This window comes from Trichosurus vulpecula, chromosome 1 (assembly GCF_011100635.1).
Source record: "Trichosurus vulpecula isolate mTriVul1 chromosome 1, mTriVul1.pri, whole genome shotgun sequence".
Classification (NCBI taxonomy): domain Eukaryota; kingdom Metazoa; phylum Chordata; class Mammalia; order Diprotodontia; family Phalangeridae; genus Trichosurus; species Trichosurus vulpecula.
In genome coordinates, this window is record NC_050573.1 from 71,565,624 (window position 1) to 71,578,746 (window position 13,123).

Sequence of the window (13,123 nt, forward strand, 5' to 3'; positions counted from 1 at the left end):
CTCAGCTCGTTTTCTCATCTGTCAAATGGGAATTAATCATGGCACTTACTCTTAGGGTTGTTATGAGGATCAGATGATATAATATTTATAAATTACTCAGCATAGTCCTTTGCACTAGTAGGTGCTTAATAAATGTGTGTTTCCTTTCTTATAAAAAAAGCTCCTTGAGGTGGTCATGGAGTGGTCATTTCATTTTTGTCCTGTCTCCAAGGCCAAGCACAGTGCCTGGCACATAGTAAGCATGATTAACATGTTTGTTTATTGACCGATTGACAGAAGGGAAGATTGAGAGGCAGTGACTTGCCCCGGGTCACACAGAAAGTTAGTGTCAGAGTTAAGATACGCTCCTAGCTCTCCTGAATTTCTCTCCAGGACTCTGTCCCTTGTACTGTGCTGCCTCCAGGCTAGGCTAAAGCCCAGCAGTGTATGTCACAATTGTATGTGCCTGTGTATTGGGGGTGGAAGAGAGTTCCAGGTAATGCCTGCAGGAGATGTTATTTTGAGGAAAGCTAGGGGAGGAGGCAGAGTATCTGCACACATCCCCCCCACCAATTCCATGAGGGTTGGGTCTGTTTGTTATGTGGGCTATGATGGCTGGCAGACCTATTTCCCCCAAACACTGGCTCTGTGCCCGGGCTCAGCTCTGCGGCTCCCTGTATGTAATCCCAATGTTTTCTCCTTACAATTGAGCAGACTTTTGCAGAGAATTTAATTTCTCTCCATGAGTGGCCCTTGTCCTAGCCCCCTATTCCATCCCTCCTCCACCACTCCAGCCTCTTGTGCATTCCTCTTCCTCTGTCCCATCCCCTATCTCCCTTCTCCCATCTCAGTCCCCTATTTCCATCCCTCTTCCTTCATCCCAGTCCCTTGGCTCATCCCTCCTCCCCTGTCCCATATACCTGACCCATCTTTCTTCCCACATTCTGTCCTTCCCCCCGCCCAGCCCCCTGTCCTATCCTTCCTTTCTACCCCTATCCCTTCTCCTCTTTTTTAACTTCCTGTCCCATCTTCCACTATCTCACCCCTCCTCCTCTGTCCCAGCTCCCTGTCCAATCCCTCCTCCTTACCCTTATCTCCTCCTTACTACTTAACCCTCCTCCCCTATTCCATCTTTTTTGACAATGCCTCCTTCTGGCTCCCCCAGCCTCTCTCCCCCCTGTCTCTGTAACACACCTTGCTCATGTCCTGCCCTCTCCTCTCCTCTCCAAATCTTAGTCATCCTTCAAGGCTGTGCTCAAGCCCCACCTCCTCCAGGAGGCCCTTCTCAACTGTTTCAGCCAATAATGCCCTCTCTTTTTTGAACCCTGCCTACCCTGACAGTCCCTAATGCATGTGGGAGATTTTTCATTCCCAAAAGACTCAAATGGGCCAGAAGAAATATAGGATTTGGAGGTGGAAAGGATTCTTAGGGATCACCTAGTCCTGCCCCTTCCTTTTATAGCTAAGGAACCTGGAAGCCAGAGAAGAGAAAGGACTTAGGAACATAGGGCCATGGAGCCAGAGCTGGTAGGGTCCTCAAAGGCCTTATAGCCTAATGTCATAATTTTATAGATGGAGAAACTGAGGCTTAGGAAGGTTCTATGATGTAGATCATACTCACATAGGCAATATGCTAAGATGGAATTTGAACCCAGGTCCTCTGACACAAAAGCCATATTCTTTCCACTGTCCTACTCTAGCTCCCATGACATGTATGGTGTTACTCTTAGATTGCCATTTCTACTGAAGGCTAATAAATGACCCAATCCAGTAAACTCTTTTGAGAGATGGTCAAGAATTGTTCCAGTCATGGAATAGCATCAACTTTCTCAATATTACTAATGGTATCATCTCAGAGTGTAATTAATAGGCAGTGTGATGACTCTATAGAAAGCCAGCCTCTGAACTAGGAAGACTTGAGTTCAAAGCCTGATTGAGATATATAGGCTGTGTGACCCTGGGCAAGTCACTTATTTAAGCAACTCGCTAAGATTCAAAATTCTAGAGAAGGTTTCTACCTCTACAGATGGAGGGAATTTCTTCATGCAGGGGGTCTCTATACTAACGAAGTCACAGGTCCCGTATTATCCACATAATCACAAAGTAGGAAGGGCTCTGAGAGATTGTCCAGCCCATCTTCTAACCTAAGCAATTTGCCTAGTGAACACCTCCAGTGATGAGGAAGACCCCATTTCCCCAAAGCATTCCATTTCAGTACTGGACAGCTCTAATCATTGGCAAGGGCTCTCTTATTCTGAGCCCAAATGTACCTCTCTTTCGTTTCCACGCACAGGCTCTAGCTTTGTCCTCTTCGGCCAACCAAACAGAAAAAGGGGGTGGGGTAGAAGGGGAAGGGAATAAACATTTCTCTAGTGCCTATGATATGCCAGGCACGGTGCTAAATGCTCTACAAATACTATATTTGATCTTTACAACAACCCTTTAAGGTAGATACTGCTATTATCCACATTATACATTTGAGAAAACTGAGGCAAATGGGTTAAGTGACTTGCCTAGGGTCACATAGCTAGTAAACACCTATACCCATATTTGAACTTAGGTCTTCCTGACTCCACTCTATCCACTTGTTTCACCTAGCTACCTAGAACAGAAAAAAATCTAATCCCTCTTGCATTCCATTACCTCTTCAGAAAGTATGAGGCCTTAATCAAATGTACATGATTATTAATATTTTAATATGCCTTCAAAACTACCATCTATGATCCTATAGCCCAGGACCAAGTGTACACACACACACACACACACACATACATGCATGCATGCATTCATACATACAATCACAACTCTCTGCATGCCACAGTGAGTCTTAAACAAATACATATGGGGATCTATGCTGCAGAATGGAACAAGAAGGATTCATTAATTAGCCATCTCCCAGACAAGCAATGGCCTGCCAGGAAGGTGGGTAGGATCCTGGCAAAAGAGAACATTAATTAAACAAATGGCCATCAGCAGAAGAAGTGCCTTCAGGAGACATGGCCCTAGAAGAGATTGCCTGACTCTGATACAGAGTTCAGCTACTGTAGGGAGACAAGGAAGCTGGGGTAGTGGGGGTGGGAGAAGGATGGAAGACCGAGGAGGCTGGGGGTGGGGAAGATTATGGCTACAGGACTAAGTAATGTGTGGGAGGAGTTCTGGCTTAGCTGGAAGATGAGAGGCCAGATATGAAATTGACCTCTAGCTAGGGAAGTATCTGTCCCTTTCGGGCAGGAAGGATGGAAGTAACTTGAGAAGTAGGTTCCCTGTAGGAAGTACAGAGTGGGGGAGGTGGAGAGAAGAATTGGTCCCTATTCTCCGGCCTTCCTCCTCCACCCCTTTCAGCCATTCCTTCCAACCTCTGTTTGTCTGGTTTCCTGAACCTCCTGGTGCACCTGACTTTTAGTAATGGGCAACAGTGGGATGTGATAGGATGGGCACTGAGCCTGAAACTAGAAAAGCTTGCTTTGGGCCTCAGCTAGATAACTTTGGGCACCTCTCTGAGACTCAGTCTTCTCATTTGTAAGATGGGGCTAATAATGCTTGCGTTATTTCCCAAAGATGCGGTGGGGGTGGGGGGAGTGTTTTGCAAACTGCATAGCACTTATAAAATGAGAGAGCAATACCTCTTTGAGCTGTTGTTATAATAATTATAACTCTGTAGTCTTCACTCCAGTATAACTCCTGGTCCTCTAATGACCTGCTCTGCTCTTTAGCACCAGGATTCTCAGATCCCTACCCGCCTGTGCAGGTCCTGATCTGGGTGACCTTGAGCAAATCCCTTCCCACAGCTGGGCCTCAGTTTTTTCATCTGCATAATAAGAGGGTTGAACTAGCTGGCTTCTTTCTTCCTTCCTTCCTTCCTTCCTCCCTTCCTCCCTTCCTTCCTCCCTTCCTCCCTTCCTTCCTCTCTTCCTTCCTCCCTCCCTCCCTCCCTTCCTCCCTTCCTTCCTCCCTCCCTCTCCATCTCTCCCTTCCTCCCTCTCTCTCTCTTTCTTTCTCTTTCTTTTAGTTTTCAACATTCACTTTTATAAGATTTTGAGTTCCAAACATTTTTCTCCTTCCCTCCCTTCCCCTCTCCCCAAGACAGCATGCAATCTGATATAGCTTATACACATACAATGTATTAAACATATTTCCACATTGGACTATATGGCTTCCAAGGGCCCTTCCAGCTCTAAATTCGATAAGCTTAGCTTTCCCTGACTTCCAGTATCTGTGTGCTCTTTGACTCCTACCTATCTCCTCCTGACTCTTGACCCTCTGACCCTGCTTGGCTCTCATAGTTCCAGGATTCTCCCTTGTCTCCATTGTAGAAGGTATTTAGGCAGCTGCCATGTAATAGAAAGGGGACTGAACTTGGAGGCAGGAGTCTTAGCTTTGAAAGCCAACACTGCCTTGACATTGCCACTAGCTCTGGAACTGGTGGGAGGACAGAAAATTCAAGAATTTCTGGTGTCTGGACTTTGGTGGGTGAATGGAAGTCTCCCACTATCCTCCTTCTGTCCTAGGTAATTGGGACTCTTGAGATCTGAAGCCAAGGCCCAAAGTCATCCAGAGGGATGGAATGAGAGTCTGAGCAGATGAAGGTATAGGTAAAAGGTTACTGAATTTGGAGACAGAGGACCCAAGGTTTGAACATTGGCCCTTGCCTTTACCAGTTGTGTGACCTTGAACTGTCTTTAAGTATTTGAAGGTCTGTCCTGTGGAAGAGACTTTGGACTTGGCCCCAAAGGACAGAACTAGAGGCCATGGAAGAAGAGGGAGAAGGGATGCTGCAGAGGGGCAACTTTTTTGTGGATATATTAGGGAAAATTCCTCACAATGGCCAGCCCTCTTATTTTATATATAAGGAAAATGAAACCCAGAGAGGCCAAAAAACCCAACGCACCCCCTCCCCAATCAAGGTCACTTGGGTGGTAAGTCCCACCTGCAGTTTGAATACAGGTCTTCTGACTGAAACCAGCCATATCTTCTTTCCTCTGCATACAGCACACTACTGATGTGGCCACTATTTGGGGGATATAGTAAAGAGGATGCTTGCTCAGGTATGGGTTGGATCAGATATCTCTGAGGTCCCCTAAAGCTTTGGGATCCTATAAAGTGCCAACCCTGAGCTCCAATTCCCTCCCCTGTAAAATGAAGTGATTTCTATGGGGCTTCTTGGTTCTGACATTCTATGCCTTTAAGTCCTTTTTCCTGCCCTGGGCCTTGGTTTCCCTATTTATACAATTAAAGGAGCCATTCTAAGTTGCAGCTGCAGTGCAGTGGAAAGAGAGCTTCCCTGCCCTGTCTTCAAATCCCAGCTGGGCCATTAATTCCCCGTGTGACCTTGAGCAGAGAACATAATGCCTCAGTTTCCTCATCTGTAATGTTAGGTGGCTAGGTTGGTAGGAGTCTCTGGATCCTTTCAGTTCTCCACCCTGTGAGCCTCTGCCATGGAGGGGGCAGGTAGGGATGACAAGGGCCTGTGCTGGGGAGATGATGTCAGGCCCGCAGTGCTCAGCTTTTCTCTCTCTAATGCGCAGGAGGGGAAGGTTCCTGAGCTGCTTTCTCCAAGGAGGAGCGGCTCTGCTGGAAGCAGCTGATTAAATGGGCCGAGGTACCCGGCGCCTGACCCCACAGGAGCACCCGGCCAATAGAGATAAAAGGCTTTTTAGAGGATTGATTCCGTATTGTTTTTGAATGCTTTCCCGGCACCTCGGGAATGCCAGGTCACTCATCAATGCCAGGGCTGGGGAGGGGAGCCAAAGGAGTAAGAGGCAAAGGGTGGTGGGGGAAGGGTTTCCAGGCCTAGCCGGGCCCACCCTGAGCCCCTCCCCTCTCTTCTTTCTCTTAGCTCAGCTGATTTGACAAGGGGTCTGGGATTGAAGCCCAGGAAAGCCTGGCCCCCACAGTTTGTGGCTAGAGTGACATTTGATGGTAGCAAGAGCACTGGAATCCTGTCCTTGCTTGGTGACCTTGGACAAGTCACTGACTATCTCTGAGCCTCAGTTTCTTAGCTATCAATGGAGAGTATAATCCTTTCCTTGTCTCCCCCATGGTGGGTAGATGGGGTAGGGGCAGGTTGGGAAGAAATTGTTTTGTAAGCTTCACAGTAAGATAAAATGAAGAGCCATTATCAAAGCAGAGAAAATGTAAGGTGTGGGACATTTTACACTTAACATGGTTCCTTTGAGGCCATCAGTTCTCCCTGATTGACCCAAGGGAGTTACCAGAAGAGCAGAGCACTGTCGGGGCACAGCCCTGGAGCTAATGAGTAGAAGTGTTAATAGTAACTTCCATTTCTCTCATTTTAAAGGCTGCAAAAAGCTTTCTTCATAACCATCTTGAGAGGGAGGTGATACAATTATCACTGATATTTACATTTATAACAATTTTATTCACATTATTTAGACCGTTCTTTCATTCAACAAGTGTGTATTAGGCAACTACCAGTGTGTAAGGCGCTGTCCCAGGTGATAGGATACAGAGACACAATTGAAAACATCCCTGCCCACCCAGAGCTAACACTCCACAGAGGAAGCTTACCCTCCATTAAGGGGCCATCTTGGTTCAGTGGAAAGAGCACCAGATTGGGGGTTGAAGGACCTACTTTCAAATCTCACCTCTGGCACTGGCCATATGACATTGGCTAAGTCCCTTAACCTCCCTTGGCCTCGGTTTCTTCTTCTGTAAAATGAGGGGCTTGGATTAGGTAGCCACTGAAAATCTGTGATCTAGCTTTGTAACTGGGAAGGAGGACGAGGCTTATTCTCATTATTTGATGATCTAAGCATATGCTTTTGAGAAGGGGTCCCTAGGTTTCACCAGACTGATGGTCAAATCCCAATAAGTTAAGAATTCCAGAGGACAGGAGCCAGGGCACTGGATGGGAGTTAAGTCTTGTAGATTGAGGTTCAATGTCAGGAAAAGCATCCTAACAAGGAGAGCTGCATGTGGAAGAGGAATGGATTGCCTTGGGAAGGCCTCTTTCCCCAGTCTGGGAGGTTTTAGGCAGGCCACTTTGCCAGGACTTTCGTCTCTAAGCACCTAGGCAGAGTTAGTGAATAGAGTGCTGGATTTGGAGTCTGAAAATCTACCTCAGAAGCTTACTAGCTGGGTGGCTCTGGGATAGTTGCTTATCTCCCTGTGCCTCAATTTCCTTATCTGTCAAGTGGGAATAACACCCACCTCCTGGGGTTATTGTGAGGATCAAATGAATTAAGTATATGTCGGGTGCTTTGCAAACCTTCAAGTGTCATAAATACTAACTATTGTTATGTTATTGTTGCTGTCAGAGAGAGAATCTGCTCCCAGATGCCCTGTGAGTTTTCTTCCAGCTCTAAGACTCTGTGATTCTCTGACTAGCAAGCAGCAGCTTGGGGGATGCTTTTGCCTGGCTCAAGGCCTTTTGTCCTGGTATCCCCGGCCCCATCTAAGACAGAGACCACCAGACCAGCTGGCCCCCCCAAGATCCAGGCTAGAATCAATGTCTAGACCATCTTCGTGCTATAGACACTGAACACCTGCTCCAATTAAGAGCCGTTGGCTTCTCAGGGTGACTGGGATGCCTGCAGTGGCCCCCCTGCTGCTTTTCCTAAGGAATGGCCTCTTTCCACTTCTCTGCCCATTCGGGTCTTGACGCCCCCGTCAAGAGAGGCCTCCCCAGGAGTCCTAGACCTGGCCTTGGATGCCAGATTGTGTGGATGGCCACATTCTACCTGGAGATGAGTTCACCACAAAATGGGGAAAAAGGCCAATAGGTAGTAGTCATCAGAGTTGGAAGGGACCTGCAAGATAAGCTAGTCTGACCCACTTATTCTGTGGGTAAAGAAGCTGAGGCCCAGAATGACTTAAATTGTGTCACTTGATTAAGATTCCACAGCTAGAAAGTCACAGAGCTGGGATTTGAACCCAGCTCCTCTAAATCTACTGCAACAATGCCATACCACACAATGATAGTCTAAAACACCTCTCTGGTTTGGGGTTGGTGGGAGGGCTGGCCTTTCCTCTGGCAGGTTATCTTTATTGTGGTTCCATTCCCCCCTTGCCTAAAGTCTCCTCTTCCTGCCCTCTTTCTGGAAATTTCCCAAAACGTCCATACCATGTGCAAGAAGCATCCTTATTTGACACTTGTATAGCCAGGATCTTGCCAGCCAGTTTGTGAGAAACTGACCTCCCGCTCCTTCAACCCCACTTTCCCATAAAACCAATGGATTTCACCTGTGCAGAAGGAGATGCCATTACCTGTATCTTCTAGGAAGAGCAGTGGAGAGATCCTGAAGCTGGCTGTGCAAGTCTCCCCAAGGGACCATGGTTGACCTTGAGCCCCACCCCCTGCCCTTTTCTTCCCCTTCCATGGCCTCAATATCATCATACTGAAGTCTCCAAAGCCTCTCTGGTTACAGCCTTCCTCGGTTGTCCCTGCTCTCAGGCTCCTACCTCTGCGGAGCTCATGTTCATCCTTAGACTTTCCCTTGTGTGAGTTAAAACATGCTGCAGTAAAGGCCTACTGCCATAATTATTACTGGTCTATCAGATGCTTTTGTGAAAGCCTCCCTCAAGCCCTCTAACTGCAGAAAGAGACTGGATGGGACACACACTGCCTGTTAAAATTACGCCCTCTCTGGGTGTTCCCACCTAGGCCATTACTCGTGCCCAGGCTGCCATATTCTTCTGATCAAACATGCTTGGACTATGATCCTCCCAAGTGAGGCACCTCCTAGCCGTGCACAGCCCCCCAGCCTATGGGAGGAAGTCTAGACTCTTGACCCTAGTATTTGGAGCCCTAATCTCTCTCTCTCTCTCTCTCTCTCTCTCTCTCTCTCTCTCTCTCTCTCTCTCTCTCTCTCTCTCCCTCCCTCCCCCTCTCCCTCTTCCGCTCCCTCTCCGCCCCCCCCTCTCCCCCTCTCCCCCTCTTCCCCTCCCCCCCTCCTGCTTTTCCCCTCTCCCCCTCTCCCTCTCCCCCTCTCCCTCTCCCTCTCCCTCTCCCTCTATCCCTCTGCCTCTTCCTCTCCCTCTCTCCCCCCCTCCCTCTCCCCCTCTCCCCCTCCCCCTCTTCCCCTCTCCCCCTCTTCCCCTCTTCCCCTCTTCCTCTCCTCCTCCCCCTCCCCCTCTCCCTCTCCCTCTCCCTCTCCCTCTCCCTCTCCATCTCTCTCTCTCTCCCTCTCTCTTGACTTAACTTCTCCTTATTCCTCAGGGAGGTGATGAGGACTGGGAGGTCTTGCCCTAAGACAATTTCATAGCCTTATTAGACATCAATAATGCAATAGCTCACGGGCATAGAGGAAGCCTAGTCTGTTGGAAAGAGTGTTGGATTTGGAAGCAGCTGAGTGGTGCGGTGACCAGAGCCCTGGTCTTAGAGTCAGGAAGATCTTTGTTCACAACTGGTCAGTCAATAAACATTTATTAAGCACCTAGCATGTGCCAGGTACCATGCTAAATCCTGGGGCTATAAATATGAAAAGGAAAGACAGTCTCTGCCCTCAAGAAGCTTAATGAGGGAAGACAACATACAAGAGGAAGATAAAAATGAAGAGGTTTGGGAGAAAGGTAAGGTATCTGGTGGGGGTGTGTGATGGAGACCCCCAAAGGTGCGCAGCAGGGAGGGAAATTACCTAAGACATTACCTAGTGGTGTGATCCTGGGCAAGTCACTTAACCCCTGCTTGCCTCAGTTTCCCCATTTGTAAAATGGGAATAATATCACTAGGATTGTTACGAGAATAAAATGAGATAGTATTTGCAAAGCTCTTTGCAAACCTTAAGAGTGCTATGTAGATACTTGCTATGTGAAATATTAGAGTCAGAGAATCTTAGTTTGAATTCTGGTTCTGCTCTTTGGAGCAGCTAGGTGGTGCAGAGGATAGAGTGCCAGGCCTGGAGTCTAACCTCTGACACTTACTAGCTGCGTGACCCTGGGAAAGTCACTTAACCCTGTCTGCCTCAGTTTCCTCATCTGTAAGATGAGCCGGAGAAGGAAACGGCAAACTGCTCCAGTATCTCTGCCAAGAAAACCCCAAACGGGGTCAGGAAGAGTTGAACACAATTGAAAGATGACCAGACAACAATCTGTTCCTTACTACCTGCATGACCTTGGGTAAGTCAAACTATAATTATTATTTATAGAGAGGTTTAAGGTTTATGAGTCTCCTTTCTGAGCCTAGACTTCATCCTCTGACAGAGGATGAGTTGGGACTAAATGATCTCTAAGGTTCTTTCCAGATAGAAATCACCCAGCATTTGACAGTTTGCAGTGTTTTTCTCCTACCTATCCTATCGATCTTTTGACAAATGAGGAAACCGAAGCCAAAGGAGTGGAAGTGACTAGCCCAAGGTCATGCAGGCAGTCATTGGCAGCTTTCCTGTCTTCTAAAGCAGGGCTCTTTCCTGCACACTGGCTGAGCCGCCCCTCTTTTCCCCATCCCTCATGTTCTGTTAGAGGTGGGCTAAGGAGGGAGGCTGCATCTTCTTGGGGCCCTTCTTCATTTTTATAAAGGATCAGAGAGTTGGAAGACCTCCAAAAGCAGGAATTCTTAACTTTGCATTTTGGAATTTGGCCATCAGTCTGGTGAAACCTAGGGACCCCTTCTCAAAAGCATATGCTTAGATCATAAAATAAATTATATAGTATTATAAAAGAAACCCACGTGCTGAACTATGCTTATCAAAATAATCATTATAAAAACCAAGTTCATGGAGCCCAGGCTAGGAACTCTTGTCTTAGACATTAACTTCTTTATTTTACAGGTGAAGAAATCTGAGCCCCAGGGAAGTGAGGAGATTTTCCCTAGGTCACACAGCTTTCAGAGCTGAACAGTCTTCCTGATGCTGCAAAGATTTGGGTGGGCATAGCCATTTTAAAGTTTCTTCTGCTTCTTCCCATCCGCTTTCCCCCTTCCCCTACCCTTTTTCCTATTGGACCAAGGAGGGGAGGAAATTACCAGAAAACCCAGTCCTCTCTCAGGCTTGGAGAAGGGCCCTGAATGAGGCCTCTTAATCTGCCTCCAAGTGGCCTGGGGTCGGCCAGAAAGGATGTGGCCTCAGGAAAGAGCCTTCCTTCCTTTAATGAAGCTGCTCCCAAAAGCCCCATGCAGCCAGAGCTGCCACTGCCTCCAGTCCCCTCTTCCTTAATAACCTCGGCTGGAGAGGCTCTTTCAGTCCCCATCAGGCCCTGCCCGGCCCTGGATGCCTTCGCCTGCTAAATGCCGCAAATAGAGATGGACAGGAATTAATGGTACCCATCAAAAGCTGCCTAATTTGTTGTGATGAGGGCAAATTTTGCTTCTGCAGCAGGATTTCTGTGTATTAGGGACAGCCCCTTGGAGATCTGGATTGCCTTGAAACTTTGCCAACCCACGAAAATTTCTCTCAGCCTAGCCCTCCATGAGGGCAGGAAAAAAGATAAAGCAATGGGGTTGCAGAGCATTAGAAATGAAAGGTCCCTGAGATGTCATCTTGTCCACCCCCCCCCTCATTCCATGATAGGAGAAACCGAGGCCCAGAGCGGGCAAGCAACTTGCCCAAAGTCACATGGAAACCCAACCAAGACTATCTAAGGCTTCCTGGCTATCCTGGCTTCCAGGCTGGTGCTCTTTCTGCTATGTACTACAAACAGATTTTCAATTTAACTCAACATATATTTTTAAAGTACTTGCTATGGGCAAGGCACTGTACTTGGCACCAGAACAGACGCAGTGATGAAAAGTAACATGGTACCTGTCCTCAGGGAGTTCGGATTCCAAAGAGGGGGATGCAGCATCCATGCAAAGTATGACACATCAAAGGATGTCAGGATAGGATATCAGGACTGAACAGAACCTTGGAGAGTCAATGCAACAAATGCTTATCAGGGTCCCATTATATGCCAAGCACTGTGCTAGGTACAGGGCTACAAAAACCAAACAAATAAAAGCAGCCCCTCTCCTCAAGGTGGACCACAGATTTAGAACTGAAAGAGACTTAGAAGTCAATGAGTTCAACCCTCTTTTATTTTACAGGTGAGGAATCTGAGGGCAGAGGAGTTAAGTGACTTGCCTAGGATCACACAGCACATTAGCTACAGAGCCAAAATATGAATCCATGGCCCCTTTGATCCACCCCACCCTCCCCAATCCAATCCTTTTTCCACCCCATCACACAAAGAAGAGACCCAGACAAAATTGTTCTAGGATGGGAGAAGCACTTTGATCCAGGTAGGATCAGTGTAGGCTTCATAGAGGAAGGATGCCTGAGCCAGGGTTGGACCGGAAGGGGTCAGTTAGCAGAGAAGACAAGGGAGTGTTTTCTCTAGGCATAGAGAAGATCTTATAATTTGATACCCAGAAGCAGGACTGGGTAGGGACAGATCAGAGCCTACTGAGAGCAGGCAAGTCTGGCTGCAACCAGCACTCACTTATCAAGCCTCTGTTAAGTGCCAAGCACTGGGCTGGGCACTGGGGTTACAAAGACATAAGTGAAGCAGCCCCTGCCCTCAGGGAGCTTATGATCTATACAAAGAAGCAATGTATGCACATACAAACTTACACAAAAAAAACCACAAAGTTTAAACAAAATATGGCTTAAAACGTTGTTTGGAGGCAGGGCGGGGATGGGATGGTAGGAAAAGGGTTGTGAGATGATCCCAATGTCCCTGTTCCTGCCTGCAGCCGGGAGTTTCCTTGGAGGCCTCTGACCTCTTCTGAGCTGCACCTTGAGCTGCATTGAAGGGGACAGGAAGCTCAGGCTGGGGGTGAGGACTGATGCTCACTAATTCTGCTCAGTTCTGCCATTCTGGCCAGTTCTGATCTCCAAGGCCCTGAACCTCTTGATTGTTGGACTTGGAAGGCTTGGAACATAGAATTTTAGAGCTGGAAGGGCCCTTAGAGACCACCTGGTAACCCCTTCCTGTGTTCCCTCCATGGGGGAGGTGTAGGCGTAGTAGTTCTTGTGAAAGTTAAAGTGACAAAAAGTAGAACCAGGAGAGCAAGCTACGTAATGATGTCTGTCGATAGACACAACAATGTAAATGAACAGCTAAAAAACCAGACTAGCCCCAAACCTGAATATTTTGAAAATACAAGACAGCTAGGTGGTGCAATGGATAGAATCTGGCCTCAGACAGTTAGCTGTGTGACCCTGGGCAAGTCACTTGACCCAATTGAAAGAAAGAAAGAGGAAGGAAGGAA